At 34.8% G+C, this 23,896-nt stretch overlaps 1 pseudogene; it reads right to left on the bottom strand.

Annotated features, from left to right (window-relative positions):
• LOC109086071 overlaps positions 1 to 21,136 on the bottom strand; it is a 137,775-nt pseudogene extending 116,639 nt beyond the window's left edge.
• Positions 21,137 to 23,896: the final 2,760 nt, after the last annotated feature.

The following is a 23,896-nucleotide window of genomic DNA, read 5'->3' as shown; positions in this document are numbered from 1 at the left end:
ACACACACACCAGTTTCAACCAATCTCACACGTTAATCTTGAGTACCTATAGAGTAAAAACTGCATCCTTTATATCTCCAAAAAAAAGTTCTGAAGTTTTATATTTATAAAAGAAATATACAGCCTTACGAAAGCCGAGCTCCTGGAGGCATGCCGTGGGCGGAGCTAAAGATTGATGAGCCAGAGTAAGCCATTTTAATAAATTGGGATTTTGAGTTGACAACACTCGAAATCTTAAATTTACAAATTTACAAAATTACACAGACTTAGGTTTTTGATTTACTGGCCCAAAAAGTAAAATTGTAAGTAATGTTTAGTCAAGATTACAGTACTTAATTTTTAAGCTCTCATGGTGTCGCTGGTTAGTCTCTGCTGCTTCTGCCTGTACACATTCATGTGTTTTGGAGGAGGCGTGGCTTTAGAGAGTGAATCCTGCAAAGGGTGGGGCCTTATGCTTTCAAAGTTTGTTGCTAGCCTTTTCCAAAATCGCTTATACCTTTAACCTTCGAAATCTAATTATAAAATTTCCATTCTATTCCTAATAACAACAAAAAAAAAAATATGTTTGTTCATGTTTATTTCGTGTTAAACTAGTAGTAAAGGAAAGGGATAAATGCACTCCATGCTGCCAGGCGTTTTAAAAATCATCTAAATACATCAAAGCGGCATTCATTACATTTCCTGACAAAATGGACATAATTTGAAAGATGAAACTCCTCGAAAGCAACAAAATATAAACCTAGAAGTTTCAAATTAAGGTTCCACACATGCAGTGATAAAAACCACACTGTATTTGTTAAGTAAACATGCATACCTAACCGAAATACCTGTACCAAATATCATTTATAAGAGCAGGAGCGTTTTTGGGTGAGAGGGAAAAATCTACAATATACTGCAGAAGAAATAATCATCAGAGGTCAGAGTTTGCAGGTTCTTATCTCACTCACTCACTCCCACATCACAGAAACTGTCAGATAAGTTTGTTTCGCAAATGCACCTCTGCCCGCTCCTCGTCTTCCTGTCTCTTTGAAGCACGCAGGTGGGTGGCTTGCAGATAAAAATGACAATGACACGAAGATCCACAGGCTTGATCATCTCAGAGCGATCACAAACAGCGCAGAGTAAAGTTTAGCAAAACTACACGCGATAAGAAGTCATATTTGGGGCCGACCACATCAACAGACTGGCCTCTGGCTGGCTGTGATACACTTTGACTCTGAAGACTTTCAGCACAAGGTCATTTCACAGTCACTCAAACTGATGCAGTGACACACTTGAATGAATGCACCTCAAATAACCTGCAGTCAATCGCTCTTGATGCTGGTCAGGAACGGGCACACACACACACACACACACACACACACACACACACACACACACACACACACACACACACACACACACACACACACACACACACACACACAAGCCTCCGGGCAACACCATCATCTACGTCTCTCTGACAAGCAGGAAGTCCAATTAGGGAAGTGGTTTGAGTCTGCGGCTCTGTTCTAAAACCCAGTGAGCCGCCTACATAGGTAACATGAGTGAAAAAGAACCTAATAACTTTCTTCATATGCAGCAACAAACAGATACACTCCTCACATGAAGCGTGCTGGAGATTCGACTCACAACTGATCCAGAATTTGGGATTAACGTGCTGATAAGCTTGTGATGCAGTACTCTAACCATAAAAATACACAGCTATTAGGTAAAATTGTCTAAAAATTATGCATAACACTTTGTAATAGATTCGTTTTTATGATGCATTTTATTCATATTTACAAATCAACATTACTTACTGTGTCTGCATGCTTTTTCCCCCACCAAATAGCTTGTTAAATTATACTGCCTACCTTTAGAGGCTTTTCTTTGTGCACATCATAATTTAAAATGCTGCCTACAGAAGCACTAGACCTACACCCACAGCTAGCCTTAGATTTAACTACAAAGAGCCCAGCTGCATGTTACATGCATTCATAGATGTGCTATTGTACCTCAAACTTTGTTTCAAAAACTACTTCTGTCTGAAAAATGTTTATGGTAACACATGACAAATAAATAAAGAAAGAAATGTAAAATGTTGTCAGCACAAGCATATGCCAGGCATCAGACTTTTGTAGATATTATTAGCGTTGTGGCATCTGGTCACAAAACAGTTGTTTTGACACCTGGTGTGTTAACTTTAAAATTTGCTGGAGAAAATGAGTAATAACTGCATGTGAGAAGCATTTTATTTCACATTATACTTAATTTACATATGTTATATTATAGCCAATTTATGATCAGATTTATAAATGATTTAAGCTAAATTCCTGACTTTTGATATTCAATAGAGCAGTTCAGGTAAGCATTCACCTTTAAGGTCCATATATGCAAATATCTGCACCAGTGCAAGGACATGAATAATGTACTAAAAATTGTAAAACACAACACAATGACACAAAATAAAACAAAAAAGAAAAATTTATTCATACAGACCTTATGATGCCACCCTTATCATATTTCAATATTTACATTATTGGAAATTATTTGAGCTAATCTTCTGACTTTGATATTCAATAAATTAAGCAAATAATTGGCCTGTATGACATATGCAAAAACAAACCTGAAATAAAATAAAAAAATAAAAAAAAATATAAAATACAGTTAAAATGACTTATAAAAATAAATAAAATAAAAGCATACAACAACAACAACAACAACAACAACAACAAAAAGACTAAACCAAAATGAAACAAAATTAAATGACAAAATAAAACACAATCAAACTAAATAAAAAAAATTGATAATGTTGAAATTATGGACTTATTGGACCTAATTAAATAATCATAATTATAAATGACTAATCCTGACTTTGATATTCAATAGATTAAGCTAATAATTATTCTTTATGGCTCCTGAAAATACCTGCACCAGTGCAAAAATTTAAAGTAAAATAAATATATAAATAAACATAATATTAAAATACAAATAAAATACAAAATACTAAATTAAAATAAAACAATAAATATGAATGGATTATTTCACAGACTGAAAACAAACTAAAGCATTACTATGCTGGTTAACCTTTTTTTTTTTTTTGTTTTTTGCTTTAAACACTTCAAATATATTTTTCTAACGATCAATGCCAGTAACCTGTCAAACCCTGTTCTTTCTCAGAAGCGCTCATCCTGTGCACTCTGACTCTCGGCAGAAGCATAAAGCCGGCCAATCAGATCAGAGCTTGTGATTTTAGTAAGGGTTGCCATGTGAAATATGCATCAGGTGGTCCTTGAACATTTGGTCTGAGGCTGAAGCTGGGGATTTTAAAGCTGTCTGAGCAGTGGAATAACCCCTACTTCAAAGAAAGGTTTCATGAGCCGACTTCCATGGATATTAAAGTAACAGTAAGCCGGTTTTCCATTGAGAGATTACAGTTAGCCAAGCACTGAACTCACCCTTGACCTGCTAATACAAGCAGGTGAGAGAATATGAATAAGTGATCAGCAGGAGGGAGAAGAGAGACAACCCTAATTACATTTTCAAAATGAAAAATGCATTACAAAATTGATCTGGACAAATCCTATCTTGTGGACGCTGGAATGGGATTATGAATAAAAAAGGAGGGGCCTTTGAGATGACTGGGGCACTTTACAGATCCAATGAAGAATGAGCTTCTACAAAGAGACGTGATGTTTAACTAAACCACAGCACCTCCAGAAGAGTCCATCAATACCTGACAGAAATGCTCACGGCGGATGAGTATCACCCTAAAACAGCAGAGCTTCACTTCAGGACCCAGACTGTAAGTACACTGGACATCAGGTGGAGACTAATACAGTACCAGCTGTCATTTATACAAAATAAAATGTCCACAGAAGTTTGACATTCATTCAAACAAGTGTTTTTATTTTTATTTTTATTTTATTTTTGATGATTACAGAATGGCAGATTACAGAAAAACAGCCCAAAATCAGCCAAGCTGTGGCATATTTGTGAAATATTATGAGTAAGTTTAATATTATGAGTAATATTATCAAAAAGATAACGATTTTATTTTTTTTCATGTTTTATTTTCAAGTTACACTGTGCAATAAATAAATAAATAAATTATATATACAGGTGCTGGTCGTATAATTAGAATATCATCACAAAGTTGATTTATTTCACTAATTCCATTCAAAAAGTGAAACTTGTATATTATATTCACTCATTACACACAGACTGATATATTTCAAATGTTTATTTCTTTTAATTTTGATGATTATAACTGACAACTAAGGAAAATCCCAAATTCAGTACCTCAGAAAATTAGAATATTTCTTAAGACCAATACAAAGAAAGGATTTTTAGAAATCTTGGCCAACTGAAAAGTATGAACATGAAAAGTATGAGCATATACAGCACTCAATACTTAGTTGGGGCTCCTTTTGCCTGAATTACTGCAGCAATGCGGCGTGGCATGGAGTCGATCACTCTGTGGCACTGCTCAGGTGTTATGAGAGCCCAGATTGCTCTGATAGTGGCCTTCAGCTCTTCTGCATTCTTGGGTCTGGCATATCGCATCTTCCTCTTCACAATAACCCATAGATTTTCTATGGGGTTAAGGTCAGGCGAGTTTGCTGGCCAATTAAGAACAGGATACCATGGCCCTTAAACCAGGTACTGGTAGCCTTGGCACTGTGTGCAGGTGCCAAGTCCTGTTGGAAAATTAAATCTGCATCTCCATAAAGTTGGTCAGCAGCAGGAAGAATGAAGTGCTCTAAAACTTCCTGGTATACGGCTGTGTTGACCTTGGACCTCAGAAAACACAGTGGACCAACACCAGCAGACGACATGGCACCCCAAACTATCACTGACTGTGGAAACTTTATACTGGACCTCAAACAACTTGGATTGTGTGCCTCTCCTCTCTTCCTCCAGACTCTGGGACCCTGATTTTAATTTTACCCAAAATTTACTTTCATCAGAGAACATAACATTGGACCACTCAGCAGCAGTCCAGTCCTTTTTGTCTTTCGCCCAGGTGAGACGCTTCTGACGCTGTCTGTTGTTCAAGAATGGCTTGACACCTGGCTGAAACCCATGTCTTGCATACGTCTGTGTGTAGTGGTTCTTGAAGCACTGACTCCAGCTGCAGTCCACTCTTTGTGAATCTCCCCCAACATTTTTGAATGGGTTTTGTTTCACAATCCTCTCAAGGGTGGCGGTTATCCCTATTGCTTGTACACTTTTTTCTACCACATCGTCGCCTCTCTATTAATGTGCTTGGACACAGAGCTCTGTGAACAGCCAGCCTCTTTTGCAATGACCTTTTTGTGTCTTGCCCTCCTTGTGCAAGGTGTCAATGGTCGTCTTTTGGACAACTGTCAATTCAGCAGTCTTCCCCATGATTGTGTAGCCTACAGAACTAGACTGAGAGACCATTTAAAGGCCTTGGCAGGTGTTTTGAGTTAATTAGCTGATTAGAGTTGTGGCACCAGGTGTCTTAATATTGAAACTTTTCACAATATTCTAATTTTCTGAGATACTGAATTGGGATTTCCTTAGTTGTCCAGTTATAATCATCAAAATTAAAGAAATAAACATTTGAAATATATCAGTCTGTGTGTAATAATGAATATAATATACAAGTTTCACTTTTTGAATGGAATTAGTGAAATAAACTTTTTGATGATATTCTAATTATATGACCAGCCCCTATGTATATATATAGATATATAATTAAAAAAACTATATATACATTTTTAAAAACATAAAAATGCATTATATATAGAAAATAATTTCTCCCTACCCTTAAACTTTCTTGCACTGACATCTAAATTTGCTAAATACAAGAAGAATAAATTGGCTTACTGCATAATGCTTATCACTATTTCAACATACTGTAGTGTTTTATTATTTAAAATGAGTAAAACAGCCCCAAATCAATCTATATGTGACTTTTTTGTGATAAAAAAAATAGCATCATGTTTTTAAGGGTTGCATTCTGTGTAAAATGTTTTAATGAAAAAAAAAAAAATAATTCCCTTCAGCACCTATATTTGTTAAGTGCAAGAAGAATAATTGTCTGACTGCATAAAGGCAGATTATTTATACTAGACGACAGACTTCCATCATCTTCTTTAAGGCTTCTTGAGTAGTTCCTTAATGCCACATGCCTATTTTCTTACCCACGAGCCTCGTCATGGCGCCTCAGCACTTTTACAACTGTGACAGACTTCACACAATGCTAAACCAGCAGATGCCACAAAGCCGCCTCTCACTAGCACCCGTCTGCACGTAAAACCCAGCAGCTGCTTTCTTTTATTTGACTGCTTCATTTGTCTAACAACCAGTCAGCCAAGTGTGCACCCAGTCTGGCACTTTGCCACTTTCCAGTGCTATAAAATCAAGAAGCAGACATCCAAATCACTATTAATATTTGGCGCTGTATAAAACCTTGTGACCGTTTACAATGGCACTGTATTAACAACCTAATTCATCACTCCTCACCTCCACACCCTTCACGGGGACAATTTTTACTGTCCGTTCAGTGTTACTGCTCAGCCTGCGCTCTGGGAAGGTTTATACCATCAACAGTTCAGCCAAAAAATCTCCCATTTTCTCTCATTATTTACTCTCTCACTTTCCAAACCCAAACAACAGTTCATAGTGACCACATCTGTCAAGCTCCAAAAACATCAAAAAAGTACTTTATAACAAGGTTTTTTTTTTTTTTTTATTATTTTTTTGTTAATTTTTTTAACTAGGGTCTGGCTGAGGATCCTGAGGAGCCCGCAAAAAAAAAAAAAAAAAATGCAGAAAATACTTTGGAACATGTATTTTTAGTGTCTAGTGTGTGTGTGTTTTAAAAGATTAATTTAATATTTTTTAATAAATTAATAAATGTTTTTAATTTTATATTTATTTATAAAGGATTTATTTTTATATTGATTGATTAATTAACATTTATTATATAATATTATAGTAATCCTAAAATCTACTATATATGTGAGTAATTAACAATTAACATATAAAACATTATGAATATATTTTTATGTATAAAAAATAAAAAAAATCATATGTAAAATGTATATTTATTTTAATTTTTAATTGATTTAATAATTAATCAATTAATAAATATAATATAATATTTATTAATATTTTTATTAGTGCTGTCAAACATTTAATCGCAATTAATCACATCCAGAATAAAAGTTTTTGTTTACATAATATGTGTGTACTGTGTATATTTATTATGTATATATAAACACACACACACATGCATGTATATTTCAGAAAAATATGTTATGTTTATACATTTCAAATATTTATATATAATATCAATCAAATATTTTCAAAATATATACTATGTTTATGAATATAAACAAAAATAATTAATATACACATTACAAACACATATTAATCAAACAAAAAATCATAAAAAAATAAACACATTTTGCTGAATCCCTTTTTAACATCACTAATTTTTATTAATATAACACATTATTATAATTATTATAGTAACATATTTGATTTTGTTACTGACTGCACTCGTTTTATCTAATTATTATTCCTGTATATGATGTCAATGTAAAAGTAATTATATTCCAGATAACATTTTAACTTTAGTACAAAGACATTATAAAAGACAATTATTTAAAGATTTAATTTAGTTTTTACAGTATCATATATAATATTTTTCTTACACAATATAATTGTTTTAACTTGAAAATCTATTGATGCCTTTTTTCATTTTAGAAGGTGATTTGGAAGGTGGTCATCATATTTGGGGGTCTCACAAACTGGAAACACCCAGGTTTATATAACCACAAATAATCTAAAGCCACGTGATTCCTTAAGAAACTGCACGTAATTTAAGTCTTAACTCACTCTCAAATCACATCAGTCATGCAACTCAAAAACTAATAAGAGTTTCTTCTATGAAAGCTTGTTTTGAACTGCTAAGATCTTCGGGAAGCCTGTTCTGTCAAGTTAAAGGCTTGCACAATTAAGACCAAATTCAGCAGAAGCCCAGACATTCAGCAGCGCGTCACGAATCTGCCAGAGAAATATGATGGAATATGGAACGATTCCACATGTTCATGTTCGAGTTCGGCCGCGCTGCCGCTTATTCTGGTGCAATCCTTTGAATGACAGAGCATTAACATAAAATTAGCATAAACAAATGAGCGTAATGCGATGGCGGCGGAATTAGTCTGGCAGACAGGAATGAGAGACGCGTGCTCATAAACCATTCCCTTTCAGCTCAGCTCGGATGCTTCAAGGGCAGCTTTGAAATGACGCCATGCTCGTCGCCGAACAACACACTAATCAATGAAGCATGTGTGGCCCGGGACATCTTAATAATCTCACACACACACACAGGCCGAAGCGTCCCGGAAATACAAACGCCACTCCACAGTCATCCCAAATCTCTTCACTTGTCAACTCTTCGTCCCGGCCTTTTATTAAAGCCCTTTGCTCCTCTTTCCAGCCTTAAAATAGGAATAATTGGAGAAGGGTTGAGCGCAGGGGTGGCGAAGAGGGAGAGCTGGCTTTTCATTTAGATTGACAGGGCCATGTTATCAGCACCGAGCACCTGCGCGGGGGTCAGAGCTGAAAAAACCCAGCGCAACCAAAGTGGATCCCGGCGGTCGCTGCCGCTGTAATTGCTTCCATTGACCCTCCTCTGATCGCAGCGCCGGCCGTCGTGGGAATCTCTGACAGGACGGGTCACGTGTTACTCCAATCACTCGCAGATCCAACAGCTGCGCTTTAGCATATACAAATCATATGAGTTCGTTTTCTTTCATCGCCATGTGAGGTTAAGTGAACACTGTAAACTAATTTAATGAAACACAGGCAATATATTCACATATTTCCACACTTTTTTCCTTTCTCAAGTCTGAATGTTTCAAACAAACATATTTTCTTGGGAAAGCAAATATTTATTTGGTGATTTATTATTTAATGTTTTCCTGTTTCCTAAATATCACTGTCCAGTTCCTTTCAAACTAAATTAATTAACAAATAATAATAATAAAATAAAAACATTCTAAATAAACAATGTTATGAATAAAATAGAATAAAAAATAAATTAAAATCAAGTTAAAAATAATAATAAATGAGGCATAAAATAAAACAAAATTAAAATTAAAATAAAAAATAAGCTAAAAATTTACCTTAAAAAAATAAATCAAACTAATTGAATTGAATGATATAAAGGATACAATTAAAAAAATAGTAAAATTAAGAATAAAACAAAACAAAATCAAATGAAAGTAAAATTAATCTACAAAAAAGAAACAAAAAAGAAAGAACATAAAATATAATGGAATAAAAAAGTAACAAAGTTAAAAATAAAATAATGTAAAATAAAACAAATAAATGAAGCATAAAATAAAATACAATAATTATTATAAATGAAGCAAAAAGTTAAACATTAAAAAATAAAATAATAAAATTGAATGATGTAAAGAATAAAATAACAATGATAGTAAAATGAAGAATAAAATTTTAATAGAAATAATTATTAAATTAAAATAACCCGCAACCCAATAAACTGGGCTTTTTTAGGTATTAGTCCACATCGGCTAGTTTAGAAACTAATGTCTACATGTTAATGTACTTCAAAAACCTGAATAAATTAACTAAAAATAAAGCAAATATTCACATTTAAATATATAATTTATATTCATCATTTATAAAATGGATTTAACAAGAGAAAGTGTAAAATGCATTTAGAAAGACAAAGAGTAAAAACTACTGTAAAAAAGAATATAAAATCTGTTTCTGATTGAAGACATAATGAAATACCTCTCTACTGCTATACTGTAAAGTTTCATAATGCCACTGTAACTTCACTGAGTCTGCACTCAGCATCACACTCTGTATTCATCCGGCTGCCTGCTGCACTGCATCATCCACCGCTTCAGTGAGTGCAATGGAAGTGGACAACTCCACATCGACAAAAGTCCTGCGGGAGTCCTGCGGGAGAGAAGCCACGACACCCGAGTCACTTCTCCAGGAAGGTACGAGAGGGAGCAGTGTGTCAGGAACAAGACAGATCATCCGTATCATCTGAAAGAACTTGTGGTGGAAAAGTGCAGAGGAGATCTTCTGCTGTACACATTACTCTTACTGCAGTGAAGAATGCCATTCAAAGTGGCCACAGATCGACCACAATCTGTTCGTCAAGTCAGGAATAATATACAATAAAATAAAAGATTATTTATGCATTTTTAGTCTTAATGTATTATGCTCTATTGCTTTAAGCATATTTATCCTGGCAACATTAAAAAAGACTAATTAAAAACTCACAAAGAAGTGCATTCATGAACTTTAAATTTGTTTGTACTTTTGATTGCTCTTATTAAAAATCAAGAGATTTAAGTATGACATAAATCAGTTTTATAAATTATTTATTATAATATATCAAAAATAAGTACCCTATCAAATGAACATAAGAACATACAAGAAATGGCAATTCTATTTGCAAAATAAAATAAAATTAAATAAAATCAAATAAAATATGGTGGTTAAAAATTATCAAAATTAATTTCAAGTTTTTATGCTGATCATTATACGTATGTGTATATATCTGTTCACTAACGCAAGTAAAATAATAAAATATATTAATTACATAAATGTAATATGTCATTATTATGTAAGCTAAATGTCAATCAATTACTGACCTAACTTATTATATTAATCACTTAAATGACTGTATATTATACAGTATAACACACACACATGCAAAAAAGCAAAAAATGATATGATCAGTAAGTCATGGCAACTTATGTTTTTTACATTAACTCATCAAAATAAGTAGAGCAATTTAAACTTTTTACTCAGTTTAATGTAATTTAAGTTAAATTAAGAAATAGCTTTTACAATCAAGTATACTTAAAAATTTAAGACGGCAACTGAACTTAAGTTTTAAGGAATAAATAGAATTAATTACATACACACACAAAAAAAAAATACATGTTTTTAAACTATAATGAATCATGCCAAATTCATAGTGTTCGCGGACCACCCACAGTCTGACAAACTCAAGTACACAAACACAAGCACATACTGGCACCAAGGGACGGCAAACACGCAGGTGTCGTGAATAAAAGATCTCCAGCTGTCTTCTGTAGCACTGGTCTTCTGTTTCCTGCACATGATGAGCTGCTTGCACACACACAGTAAGCAGAGAGAAAACTCCCTGTAGAGGAGGCCGGGAAGGTCTTCAGGTGCGCTCTATTAGATTACAGGCCAAAAGCAGACGGGATGCTGGGATATGACAGCGGGAGAGCAGCGTGCTTGTCTTCACTCGCTAGCTGCAGCTGCTATCTGTGTCTTCTCTGAAACCGATCCAGGAGCGTCGAGTGTGAACGTGCGACTCTCGCTCCTGATCCACCTTTGTTTCATCTTCATCTCTTTGATCTACGTTTCTCTCCGGATTAAAGACGTCTTACCTGCGTGTGCCGTTATGATGGCATGATTTTCAAACAGGATGCTGAACCGTGAAGGGATATCAGAGAAATGTATGGACTTTGACAGGTCATCATGTTGATCAGATCCAGTCTGCATGTACAGGAGACCGCTATGATGCTGTTAGTGAGAGCTAACGCTCAAAGTGACATCACCACTTCATATATATGTGGCCATTTGACTTGCAAGTTTTTCTTTCTTTCTTTCTTTTTTTTCTTAAATGAAGCAACAAAATGGTGCTAAAAGCAGCTGGAAACAAGATGGCACAGACGCAGACCCCTGGTGCATGTGATGGGACTGAAGTGTGTCTCCATCCACAAAAACAACATCTCCAGGATTCATTCATCCAAACAGATATCCTCTTCTGTGTTGAACAGAAGAAAGAAACTCATACAGGTTGGAATCACGTGAGGGAGAGTAAATGATGACAACATTTTCATGTTGGGTGAACTGTCCCTTTAAGGCACCAAAATGAGAACATAAAAAACTAAATCAATATGTTTGAGACATATGCAGCTTTACAGAAATATGGAGACTAGATCAAAGACCTGCAATGTTTGTCAAAATTATTAAAGGAAAAACAGCTAAATAATCCCAATGTCAAAGCAAAATGTCTTAAAAAAAGTAATAAATATTTAATTTTATGAATAAATACATTTAAAATAAATACATTTTAACATAAACATATAAATAAGTACTCAAATAAAATAAAAAAATGTTATTGTTTGAATTTATATTGATAATTCTATTGTATAATGCTAATTCTACTACTTGTTTTAAGTCTGTCATGTTAATAATTTTGATTAAAAAATAATAATATTGGGCCTATGCAGTTCATAGTTATTTTAAAACATTTCAGTATTTGATTTTTAAGTACATTTTCATTTAATTTTGCATAATGTTGCTGCCGCTCCAGGGTGCACCGAGATCAACAGAATGAAATATTAAAGCCAACAAGCTTCTAAAATATCAAAAATAAAAAGAAAATGCCATAATTCTCCCAGTTTTTAATGCAGAATGATAAGTAGGCATGTTCGGCATTCATAAATGAAAGCTGTACATTTCAAAACATGGAGATCTGCACACATTTAACACACACAGCGTGATCTAACTTAGTTACACACATACATAGATCAAATGAATAAATAAATAAATTCTAGTATCATGAATGATACAATTTAATCAATGTTTGTGCATATTGCAAAAGCGAAACCATTTCTCACACTGCTGTACTGTATGTACTCTTAATAACCTGCAAAAGTGTTTTTTATACTTTTTTTCAGCACGTTTAGGAAAATCAGTGACTATGCTATTCCACAAGCACTGCCGAGCATCTAGACAATCCAATTAAGGGGCGAGTCCATAAAGACTAAGCGATAAAAAGATTCTTTCACTATCAGGGAGCTGAATGGAAATAAAGGAGCGCTTGATTAGCTAGAACCGCTGCTGCGACAGCTATGACATGTTCAGTAGTCCAGCGGATGCTAGATAATGACTTTCTCCTGACAGCCAACTTGTAGCTATGCTATTAGTTTGCCTCTCAAATAGCTTCCTAAATCAGGTACATAAGTGCTATAAGATATGAGAAGTCTTATCTGTATTGGCCACATTTACTGCTGTGCATTTCTTTTTTTTTCATCACTCATTTTTCTCTCTCTCCCACACGATGTGCAATATGCAGGATAATCAAATTCATTATGTTTTCCACAATGTCTCTTACTGAACCATGACTGTTCATGAGGTGACCTCCAATCAACTGCTGCATCACAGGTCAACTCTGATAAGGTCATGCACAAATAGGAGGAAAAATATGCTAAAGTAAAATGCATTTAACAACTCTTAATAACTATCATAACACCATGTAGACCATGCAAAATCAATAGGCATATGAACTTTTAAAAGTGAGGAGAAAACAACTGACAACAACTTCATGGTGCAAATTCATTTTGTAGAACAAAACTACAGGTTAAATTTTTTTTACAAACAAAACTATGATAAAAAAAAGGTCACTAGCAGTGAGATTTCTAAAGCATTGGTTACCAAGAGCACAAAATCATCTAACATTTAAAGACTGAAAACTACTCAAACTAAAAATACCTTAAATTATGTTTCTGCTAATTTATAAAGTTGTTTCATGTCTGTCATTTTAATAATTTTGCATATCGCTGCATATTAGGCCTATGCCGTTCAAAGTAATATTAACGTTTCAGTGTTTGATTTTTAAGTACATTCTGATTTAAATTGGCATTTTTAAATGATTCTGCAGCCAATTTGTAATCATTCTGCATTTTGTAGTCCTAAAGCAAAACAGGTATTGAACCCAGGTGCACCGAGATCAACAGGATACAACATTAAAGCAAGCTAGCTTCTGGAATATCAAAATGCCATAATTTTCCCAGTTTTTATTTATTTATTTATTTATTTATTTATTTATTTATTTATTTATTTATTTATTTATTTATGCAGAATGATAAGAAGGTATGTAAAAAAAGCTGTACATTTTGAAACATGAAGATCTGCACTACCATACATGTTTAAAACACTGAGCGATTGGTCTCTGTTTCAAGAAAAGCAAACACATCTGACTGGAGTCTTTGATCTTCAGATAAGGACCTATATATAGACAGCAATCTCCAGAGTGAACTCTGGTCCTCACAGAAACAGACCGCATTCCACTCCAAAACCCCTGCTGTGGGTTTCAGAAGTTTGCACTCTTTATAAAGTACATACACAAAGTTTATTCCTGGAATTTCAACCTCTTGAGAATATTGTGCTCTTGCAGTACTAATATAAAACAATATTACACAGTACATATACATGTGCCCATCACATGTGCTTTAATATTCTGGACAAGCTATTAAACTAGATTTTTAAAGATGTAAAACACAAAATGTATTCATTCATTCATTCATTTGGCCCTGACTTCATGCCCCCCAGCAAGATCAAATCCAGGCAGAGCAATCAGGAAGTGTTTCCATCTGCCCATTGCTCTTCCTGCTCTCTTATTCATGCAGGTGTGGCAGGACTCGCACAGGAATACTAAAGCGCAATGCTACGGGCGGACGAGGAAATGATGCTCAAATCAAAACTGCTCCAGATCTGCTCAGAATCTCAAAAACTCTCTCTCTCGCTCTCAATAAGCATCTCTTGTTAATGTCCTGCTTACTGAGGCTTGGCATTATGAAGCGCTTTGGAAGTGATTCACAGAAACCAACCGTTTGAATTCAGAGAAATGAATCAAACAGGGATGATCCCACAGGAGGAATCAAGGGCACAATGATGACAGCTCACAGATTTAAACCCATAAGCTTTCGGTTAACAGCCTTGATCTTTAACCACTAGGCCACAGCACCGCGATGTCTGCTGTGGGAAAATGAATGTAATTAGGGTCCTGACTCTCTCAGGGGGGAACATAACTGGACAGGTGCTTTATTCACTGAAGCTGAAAGTGTGTAGTGATAATATGTGTGAAATGCCATTACATTTATAATATCACCAAAAAAGATTTGCCCGGATTTGTATATTATATACCAGAATTGTTGAAAATAGCATAGAAAATATTTGTATAATAAATGTGTTCTGTATATTATTGGTAAATGTATACAGTGTATAAAGCAGGGATATTATAGTTAACACCTAAAGATTAAAACGTACCAAAACCTCTTTTTTTTAACTTCTTGAAATAAACTAAATATTAGCTGAAATAAAAGATCTTTTTAAAAATATTGTGAAATGCATTAATTATTCATTATTTTCATTATTTTATTATTTTGACATTTTTATTTTATTTCAGCCAGTTGCCAAGGCAATATTTCTCATTTCCATTTAAAGAGCTAAAATAAATAAAACTACATAACTATATACAAATACTTAAAAACACACAACAAAATTACTAAAACTTTAAAATTAAAACAGAAAATATAAATGTAAAATGCAAAATATTAACAAAAGATAGTATATCAATTGTACTAAAATAACATTGGTAAAGTATAAAGTACATTATATATATATATATATATATATATATATATATATATATATATATATATATCAGCTTAATCTTAGTCTCAGCCTTATTGATGGCAATGGTTTCAACATCATTCGACAGTTAGATTTTAGTCTCTTTTGGCTTTTCATAGTTCAATGTTTATGCTGCACACAAGAGAAATAAGTTGCAAATTACACAATAAAATCAGTTTCTGTAAACTGTGCGAGTCTCACGTCTTCATGCTTGAAAAGTGTCCAGATTCATGTCTTAAAGTTGGCATATTTCTCATGCACATCTGTTTCTCCTGCTTTGTTTTCAGATATTGTCTGTGAAATAATAACTAATTTCTTCAGTCTTGTCTGCAGAACGCACCGATGCGACAGAAATTAAATGAGCTGTCAGTTTGTAGCAGAATAAATGTCAATGTGCCATACATTATGCAAAATAATCAAACGTGTGGCTTGCGAGATGATGTCTGATTTATAGACTAAAGCTGCAGCTCTGAATGATTTTGTGACAAACATTACCAAGCAGTTGATTAATAGAAAAAGGGCCTTCAGGGCCTTGCAAACAACATTTAGGCTCCAGAAGCCCCAACTAGCGCAATCCATGTCCCAAATCAGCCACACAAGGATGGGACCACAACAAATCCATGAACCAGACTGAGATCTGCACAAGCAAAAGTGAAAGGAACTGAGACGAGAGCAGTGTGTAGCTCAGATCTCATCAGTGTGGAGAGTGTAGCCTCTTTACTCACTGTCTGCTGGTGGCCGTTGTTCTCACCGTAGACGCTGAGTTTAATAAGTGTCTCGCTGTAGACGGGCCAATCAGGTGGGAAACTCACTCCAGTGAGGAACATGGGATCCCTTGATCCCTGCAAAGAGGAAAAGAGACAGAGAGTCAATGGGTGAGGACGATGAATGAACCAGCAGCAGTCTGCCAACATACCGCTGCTCATTCACTTATCTAGTGGCAGATGGGAATAAAAATGAGACGTCATGTTGAAGTCTGGAGACCGAATCAGAGAAGGTTTGCACAAAAACAAAATGTAATAAAATGAAATAAACTAAAATAAAAATTCAAAGGTAAAATAAACTACCATTTAAAGATTGTGTAATGTTTTTTAAATGTTTCTGAATGTCTCCTTTGGACACTGGCATCATAAACTTCAAAAATTGCTGTTCTTAATGACCAAAATTTCCTTATCAGGTGGTTGTTTGAACAACTCGTCAACTTTTCAGCATATTTCCCTTTTTAAAAAGGTTTTAACCATGCAAAACTGACAAATAGCTGAAGCACAATGTACCAATTAAACCAGCGTAGCTAAAAATATCAGAACCTTACTAACTCGTTCGTCTTTTGCTTCTGACTTCTGACTTTTGTTGGATGACCAGTGGACCATAGTGACCCTTCCCTAAATCCCAGTAGCTCATTTAAAAACACAACCACAGTGGAAGAGGAAGAGATTGGGCACATCAGATGAAGCCCCCACTCCACATCAAAAAGCATCTGTTTATGAGAAGAGGCCAGTCCGCTTCCCACGGACGAACCCTCATACACTTATCACAGTTCACTGATTTCAGAGTGGGACACTCCCAGTCACGGCTGTGTTTACACATCAACATTTCCTCAGGTTATGCCTGCTGTTCTGGGGCGTCTCTGGACCCGAGTCCCCTGAGGCGGTGGGCAGGACAGACAGCGCAGAGCAATCACTGCCATGAAAGCTCAGTCACACACCAAGTCCAGAGACTGGAATGGCTCTCTTCTTTCAGGGTAAAAAGCAGCCCTGCTATTATTCAAGTCAGCAATAGATCGATAAGGCAACAGTCTATCTGTTTCACATCTGCTTATTGGCTGAGCACATGTCACTATCTGAGCTGAAGATCACATTCCGGCTCTGCAAATGAACTGAGCAAATGTATCCGGTTAAAGGGACAATTCACCCATGAATGAATATTCTGTCATCATTTACTCCACCTCATGCTGTTCCAAACCTGTACACTGAGAGATTTGAAAATCCACAAAATAAATAAATAAATAAATAAATATTACATACATATACTTTGTTAAGTAATAATAATGACCTAAAAAGTCAAAATTAATTATGCAAAATATGTTTCAATTTATACATTCAAATATGAGATTTATAAGATGATATATATATATATATATATATATATATATAAAATTATGAGACACTAAGTAATAACTATGAGATGAAAAAAAATTGATTGTTATAATAATTTAATAATTGTCATAATTTTGACAGTGTAATAAATGCTTTTTAACAATTTTTTAAAAATCTTTTTTTTCTTTTTAAAATTTTCATTTTATACAGTCGAAATTGACATTATATTTGACAATCCATTTTTTATTATCTCGTAATTATGACTTTGTATCTTTATTTCCTTATTTCCTTAGTATCTCATAATATATATTTTATTTCATTCTCTATATATATATATATTTATATATATATATATATATATATATATATATATATATATATATATATATATATATATACATATACATATGGACTATATATATATATATATATATATATATATAGTCATAAGTCATAAGTCATAATCAACATTTCATTGCAATTTCAACTGGTCACTTATGATTTTTGTCATAATTATCACTTTTTAACTCATAATATCTATTTTATGTCATAATAATGCCTTAAATTTGAACCCATAATCGTTTTAATCCATAGTTTTGACTATTTTATGTCAATCTTAATTTTGACTTTAAATCTCATAATTATGCCTTTATCTCAACTTGTCATACTATGTCATAATTCTGATTTACCAAAGCACAGTTTTGTTTTTTCTTAGATGGTGAAAATGGGCTTCCATAGAATACAGTGCACAGGCTGAATGGGACATTTTTATGGTGTCATTTTTTAAGTTTGACAGACTATGAACTGTCGTTTTAGGCTGTAAAGATGCTTCAAAATTACTATCTTTTGTTCCAAGGAAGACAGAAAGCCTGACAGGTTTGGAATGACATGTAAACAAACTTTTATTTTGGGGTAAACTATTCCTTTAAAGCTAGCTAGGCAAGAAGTCGGCACATAGAGACATTAGACAAGCGTTTTATCACGCATCTCCCCAAGGGATCTCAGAGTCTTTTACAGGTTTGCATCATTCATCAGTTCAACAGGGTGAGATTGATTTTATAAGGTTCTTAATTAAAAGAATCAGCAGGATGTATAGGCTGAAAGGTTTTCGCACTTTATCCTGCATATGACTCCTAATCAGGAAACAGCTCAAAGAGGACCAAATGAATCTTGCTAAAGTTATGATCCATGCTAACTCATTAAAAAGCATTTCAATATCAAACTCACCTCACTCTCCATGCCTGAAAGTTCAGTTAGAGCCGAGATAAAGACATACACAAATCTGAACCCATACAACCACAAGGTCAATATCACTGGCGATAATAAATCAGGGGAGCGCTGAAAACTCACTGCAGCAGTGTGGGTAATGGTCAGTCCTCAGAACTAATGGCCCTGTTTCAAAAAGCAGCATTTATTTAGTGTGTGTGGTGAATGCGGGGCGGAGGGAGTCATTTAGACATGTCCCAAAGTGGCCAATTTGTTCTGTAATGCGCCGTCATGCTGGGCAAACTCAAGACACGCTCATATTTTTACACTAACCGGATGTTCGATAGGAATGCGATACAAAAACGGACAGAATAAATAGCGGGTCACCATGACTTTGGCTAGAAATCAATGTGGACATGAATGCACATTCATCAATAACACATAACCGACAAAGATGTTTTATAAAGAGGCAGTGGCGTGACGTCAAATCATACTTACTGCCCTCCTATTGAGGACAGACAGACATTTTTAGAGTGGGATTTTCCAGGAGATTAAAAGAACAAACACACACACACACACACACACACACAGGCCGCATCTTTCAGGGATGGAACTTAATTGTGTGCTTATTAAATTGTTAACATATTTTTCGTAGTACGAGGACTATTTCTATGTGCCGTATTAACTAACATTAAAAATTTTCTGTTCCGTTTTCGCATAATATCATATGTGAATAATCAGAAATGTTTATGAGCACTAAATCAACATATTATAATGATTTCTGAAGGATCATGTGACACTGAAGACTGGAGTAATGATGCTGAAAATTCAGCTTTGATCATAGAAATAAATGTAATATATATTCAAATAGAAAACATTTGTTTTAAACTGCAATAATATTTCACAATATTACTGTTTTTCTGAATTTTTAATCATATTAAATTCCCCAGCAGACAGCAGTCGAGGCCACCAGCATCAGCATGAAGCAGTGCAGACCCCAGCTGTGACGGAGCAAAACCCCCACTGGGAAACACAGGACTTTGCTGGGACAAACAGCTGCCTAACTGCCTGCAACATTCTCATACACACACACACACACACACACACACACACACACACACACACACACACACACACACACAGGTTTACATAAGATTACATGTGCATCAAGTCAAGAGACTGGGGAACAGCTGCAGTCTCATTTCAGAACACAGCACCTGTCTATATTAAACAACAAAAGTGGGCCAGCTCTCTCCTCACAGTGCGCAGCCCATACCTGCAGCTATTTCAGACAACTGCCTTTCACAGGAATACACAACATGCTCAAAGAAATGTGGAAAGGGAATCTGGGAATCATGGGTTTCTCCCATTAGGGGAACCTCTGTGATTTTCATCTCCACTTCAGATGATCGCATGTGATTACGAAGTGCGTTTGAGGGACACGTCTCAGTGGAACCGTTAATGTGTGCATGATTATATTCAGTTCATTTCAATCCATTTGTCAATTGCTTAACAAGTTATATTGCATTTTATTTGATTTATTTTTATTTATTTATTTATTTTGACGGATGACAGATATAAGCAACGTGAACTGCTTATGTACACAAAAATAAAATGTAATGAATATTTAAATCAGCAACTCTCTATGCATGTTTAAAAAAAAAAATTAATAAAAAATATATTTTTTAAATGTATTAAAATTGTATAAAATCATGCTTGTAATCATATTATTTCTGTATCTAATAACAACAAGAAAATAACCCAATCAAAGAATTTTTGGACAGAACTGTTAATATATGCAAAACAGCTTCATGAATATTCCGCAAAAAAATATCCTTTTGTGTTTCTTGAAAAAAGTAAAATGACCGCTTTCATTTTCAATTCAATTTTAACAAATATATATAAACAAATTATAAAATTATAAAAATATGGTAATTCATACATTTCATACTTTACATTCATAAACTTGTGCAAAAAAAATAAAATAATAATAATTACACCTACCCAACATCTCAGCCTCCAACAACATGAGCTGAAGTCCATCTTTAGTCCAGAGTTTAGAGTGTTTTCACAAACAGGTCAAAAGTGGCACTATTCAGCACTTTCCAGCATCCAGTTCTCTAGATTCCTAACACTGAAACTGACGCCAGTCATTATCCGCTCTATACAGTGAGGTTTAGGTAAGTCGCAGAACTATAAACACACACGCATGAAAGCTAAATATTACTGCAGTCTGGGTGAGCTTCATCAGCGCAAACCTCTTTCCTCCAGCAAATCTAATTTGGAGGGAAATAGACTTCTCTTTGTGCACTCTTGTGGGGCCGAGAGTCCATGTGGAGGGAAAAAAATAGAGGCAGAGTGAGAGAGAGAAACAGAGAGATCAGTGTGCCACTGGAGGGTGTGTCCGGGTGTGAGATGCGAGCCAGCTGTTGCCCTCAATAAAGAACTCAAGAGGACTGTCAGCAGAAACCAGTGGCGGCGCTTGACGGGGCTATAGCCCCATCAGAAACTTGCTTAGCCCCGGCACAGCCCCACCAAGGATTTCCTAATGATGTTACTGTTTTTTGGTGTCACTTTCATTAACATTGAGAAATAAACATTAAAAACCTAAAAAAAGAAGTGCCTAATATGTGGCCTATAAACTTATAACTGATATTATGGGTGAACCTCAAACAAACAAAAGCAAACAAAGAGAAAACAAACAAAAAAACAAACGCCAGTAAACGTCAGTCAATTCACTATAGAGAAAGTGAATGTAAAAAAACTGACAGTGCTTTCTAACACTTCACTAACAGCGCAAATTCTCTGAGACAACGAGAGATGAAACTACAGTAGGTCTACTTCAACATATGCTAATAAAGTCATGCAGTGATGCGCTATGAGGATAATTGCGCTATGATGCGCTAATTTAATAATTAAATTACCCTAATAATAATAATAATAATAATAAAAGGCCTAATAATAAGAAGAATGTAACAGGTCTACTTTAATTGGAAATGCTAATTTCTCTCAATATTTCCAAGTTAATATTGATGCTTTTGACAATATCTCTGGCTATCTCTGGCTTTTTTTGCGATATTGACACACTGTTTTCCTAATTAATGTTGTTCAGTTGCTTTTTTTGTTTAAAGCGCTATATATAAATAAAGGTAACTGACTATCGTCGACACATGATACAATGCATCTCAGCACAGGGAGGTTATTGAGGGGGCCCCACTGTGTGCCCATCCGCTATGCCACTGTGTGGAAATAGTTAGTTAAATAGTGTAGAAATAATGTCGGCACTTTATCTATTGTAAAAAATGGTTAGAATTTACCACGTTTTCCTGCCAGTTGGCATTGAGAGTGACTGACACTTGATGGTCAGAAAAAATAATAATAATAAAATAAAACATTGAAAAAAAGAAATAAGTCTCTACTTTCTCTCTTTTCTATGTGTGTTCATAAATTTGTTCATTGTTCATAATTGTTAAGTGTCATATTTGGCATTTAGCATTAGAAGTTATATTACTAATAACTGGCATATGAGAAAATGATTTATTTTTATTTTTTTAAAATCTGCCTTCTTTGAAGGTGGCTGAATTTGCATACTATTTAGATAGCTGAAGCTTACAGACGTTCATTACTTTCACTCAATTTAATTCGTTTTTTAGCACCCCCTCTGAAATTTTAAGCCCCTCCTTAGCACCCCCAACAAAAAAAATCCTGGAGCTGCCATTGGCAGAAACATGACAGCTTCCCACAATAAATGATGTGTGTGCATGTGTTTTAAAAACACAAACAGGCCTGCTTAACTATGCAACTTTACAAAGAGCATGATAGCATCCTAAAGGTGTTTCTTCCAATGTTTTACTTTCTTCTATCCCAATGTAGAGATTGTAAGTAGGTTTGTTTAACAGCGTAGACACTGTGACCCCGTTGCTGTGGTTGTTTAAGCCCAACTAGCCTGACACAGCAAAACCAATCGGTTCAACCAATAAAATAAGTTTGGGGCATGGTTATTTATTTTTCTGACCAATGGCAAGGCAGAGAGCAGTTTATTTTTAGTTTTGACATTTCTTTAGACATACTAGTCTTCTGATTACGTTATCTTTTAAATCAGTGCTTCCCAAACCTGTCCTGGAGGCCCCCCTGCCCTGCACCTTTTGTATGTCTCCCTTATCTAACACACCTGATTCCACTCATCAGCTCCTTAGTAGAGACTGCAAGAACTAAATGGGTGTGTCTGATTAGGGAGACATACAAAAGGTGCAGGGCTAGGGGTCCTCCATGACAGGTTTGGGAAGCACTGTTTTAAATTTATTCAATGAATTTGTGATTTAATTTCCTTTACTCTTAACAGATTTTTGAAATGCAACTAATTTTAATCAGAAAAGAATATTTGAGTTGATGAGAAACAAAACAAGCAAAATTAAACAAAATAAATATCAGATTTTAACATACAAGTGAACGTTAAGCAAACGTTATTCATTTTGCATTTCTGAAAGACACGCTTCACCTTTATGTGCACTTTTCACACCACAGCTTTTTGAAGTCATCAGTTTGATCCGTCTTTTTGATAAAGCATCCCTTTGATGTCAGTTCAGTTCATTGGGTTAGTGTCACAGTTTTCAAAATTTAGTTGAGCGGTATTGATGAAGCACAGTTTGCATCTTTGCATACTCTCGGTCACATTTTCGTACTATAATGCAGTTACTCAACAGCTGACACAAGTAATCAACAAACCAAACAAACCTTGACTCGAGCCCAAAAGTACAATGTGGAAAAAGGACCTGCAAGGCTCTTTCTTTCAACCATTCAGCCAACCCAATCAAGCCTAAGACTCATCCAGTAATCTACATGACTCACCACATGTTGAATTACCAAAAAAGACTATAACCCAGTATCTCCTAGGAAACAGATCCCCATTTCCTATGTCCTCAAACTCAATAAAACGAGAACAGAAACAGTCACGTGATGGGACCAAATAGTATGCGGACACAATGCATGTTGCTGCTTTTACCTCTACTACCTCAAAAATGAAAATTCTATCATTTACTCAAAAAGGCACACAAAAAAGGCACCATTAAAGTGGTCCAGATGACTTATTTGAAGACTTCTGAAGCGTTTAGGTTAAGTTCTACACA

Source organism: Cyprinus carpio, chromosome B1 (genome assembly GCF_018340385.1).
Source record: "Cyprinus carpio isolate SPL01 chromosome B1, ASM1834038v1, whole genome shotgun sequence".
Lineage (NCBI taxonomy): Eukaryota > Metazoa > Chordata > Actinopteri > Cypriniformes > Cyprinidae > Cyprinus > Cyprinus carpio.
This window is presented reverse-complemented; position numbering and strand designations above follow the sequence as displayed.